The sequence below is a fragment of the Eschscholzia californica genome, unplaced genomic scaffold, assembly GCF_041429995.1.
Source record: "Eschscholzia californica isolate CP2 unplaced genomic scaffold, dmEscCali1.0.p SCAF_18, whole genome shotgun sequence".
Taxonomy (NCBI): domain Eukaryota; kingdom Viridiplantae; phylum Streptophyta; class Magnoliopsida; order Ranunculales; family Papaveraceae; genus Eschscholzia; species Eschscholzia californica.
In genome coordinates this window covers 152,501-155,000 of record NW_028238287.1, presented here as the reverse complement: position 1 = coordinate 155,000, position 2,500 = coordinate 152,501, and positions in this window count along the sequence as shown.

The window sequence follows — 2,500 nt, the reverse complement described above, 5'->3', positions numbered from 1 at the left end:
CTCGTCCAAATCCAACAAACTTGCATTCGTTGGAAAGGTCTTTTCACAAGGATTCTTTTGATATATAATAATAGCGATTCCGATAAATATTTATTTTTTTATGAATTTTTAAGTGAATAAACAATTAAAAATTCAAAAAAAATAGAAAAAAAATATTTTTTTCCCGATTCTTTCTCCAATATTCCTGATAAATACCCACACACCCACATATGGAGAATGGTCGAAAATGCTCGAGTGGATATCGAGATGTCCGACGAAGCACCACTTGGAAGGGCCGAGGCACGGGACGCCCGGGCTGTTGCTCGGGCCGGCACGGGACGCGCATGGGACAGCCCGGGACGGCATGGGACGCCCTCGCTACAGCTCGGGACGGCCAGGTACGCCCGAGACTTGGCTCGGGACGGCCTGGGACGCCCTCGCCATAGCTCGGGACGGCCTGGGACGCCCGAGACTAGGCTCGGGACGGCCTCGGCACAGCTCGGGACGGCCTGGGACGCCCTTGCCACAGCTCGGGACGGCATGGGACGCCCGAGACTTTGCTCGGGACGGCCTGGGACGCCCTTGCCACAGCTCGGGACGGCCTGGGACGCCCGAGACTTTGCTCGGGACGGCCTGGGACGGCCTCGGCACAGCTCGGGACGGCCTGGGACGCCCGAGACTTTGCTCGGGACGGCCTGGGACGTCCGAGACTTTGCTCGGGACGGCCTGGGACGTCCGAGACTTTGCTCGGGACGGCCTGGGACGCCCGAGACTTGGCTCGGGACGGCCTGGGACGCCCTCGCTACAGCTCGGGACGCCCGAGACTTGGCTCGGGACGGCCTGGGACGCCCGAGACTTGGCTCGGGACGGCCTGGGACGCCCGAGACTTGGCTCGGGACGGCCTGGGACGCGCTCGGCACAGCTCGGGACAGGCCGGGACGCCCGAGCCGAGCTTCGGGTCGCACGAAATCTCTTCGTATTCCGACATATTAGAAGCTTCCCATCATGTAGTAGGCCGAGCTTTGCCCTTTGGATGCCCTATGGTGCTTGGCGAGCACTAGGGAACGTGCCAGCACAAGTGCTGTGCACGCTCTGGGGAAGGAGCTCAACCCTCCCCCTTATAGTGCAAAGTTATTGTTTTGCCTATTTTCACAAGGAAACATCAATTTTTTAACCAAGCATACTGGGCCTTTACTCCTTCGTTACTCGTCGGAATCCAGCAAACTTATACTCGTTGGAAAGGCCTTTTCGCAAGGATTTTTTTGATATATTATAATAGCGATTCCGATAAATATTTATTTTTCTATGAATTTTTAAGTGAATAAACACCGGAAAATTCATAAAAAATAGAAAAAAAAATATTTTCTTCCGTTTCTTTTCTCCAATAATTCATAAATAATACCTCAATAGTATAAATGAAGAGAGAGTCGAAATGGCCCGGGTGGGTTTCGAAATGTCCCACGACCCCATAGAATGCACGGGCCAGCCGAGCCAAAGCAGGGGACGCGCATGGGACAGCAGGGGACGCGCACGGGACAGCGTCCCTATGGCTCGGGACGGCATGGGACAGTACGGGACGCCCTTGGTAAAGCTCGGGAATCCCATCGGACGCGCATGGGACGGCCTTGCTAAGGCTCGGGACGGGCTTGCTAAGGCTCGGGACGGATGGGACAGCACGGGACGCGCATCGGACGGCCTTGCTAAGGCTCGGGACGGCATGGAACAGCACGGGACGGCCTTGGTGAGGCTCGGGACGGCATGGGACAGCACGGGACGGCCTTGGTGAGGCTCGGGACGGCATGGGACAGCACGGGACGGCCTTGGTAAGGCTCGGGACGGCATGGGACAGCACGGGACGGCCTTGGTAAGGCTCGGGACGGCATGGGACAGCACGGGACGGCCTTGGTGAGGCACGGGACGGCCTCGGTGAGGCTCGGGACGGCATGGGACAGCACGGGACGGCCTTGCTAAGGCTCGGGATGGCCTGGGACGGCCTTGGTGAGGCTTGGACGGCACGGGACGCGCATGGGACAGCATGTGACGGCCTTGGTAAGGCTGGGCACGGCATGGGACGCACATGGGACACCTTATGGGGATCATCAAGGGACGTTGCACGGGACATTCTTAGCCATGAAGGGCCTTCACATGGGACATCTTAGGAGTCAAGAGCCGGCACATGGGACAATGGAGTTCACACGCACGGAACACTTCGGCTACTTCCGTTCGGAACGTCGTGGGATCTTTATGTCCCCATTAGCACCGACGCATCAACATGCTAGGAAGCTAGGTCCGAACTTCTCGAAGTGTCGATGGCACTTGGACGGATACGCATCCGATCCGATGTTATGATGATGTACTTTCTCCGATATCGATGTCGGGGTGTATTCCGATGTTATGATGTACTTTCTCCGAGATCGATGGGACGACCTTGGTAAGGCATGGGTCGGCCTTGGTAAGGCTCGGACGGCACGGGACGCGCATGGGACGGCCTTAGTAAGGCTCGGGACAAAATGGGACAGCA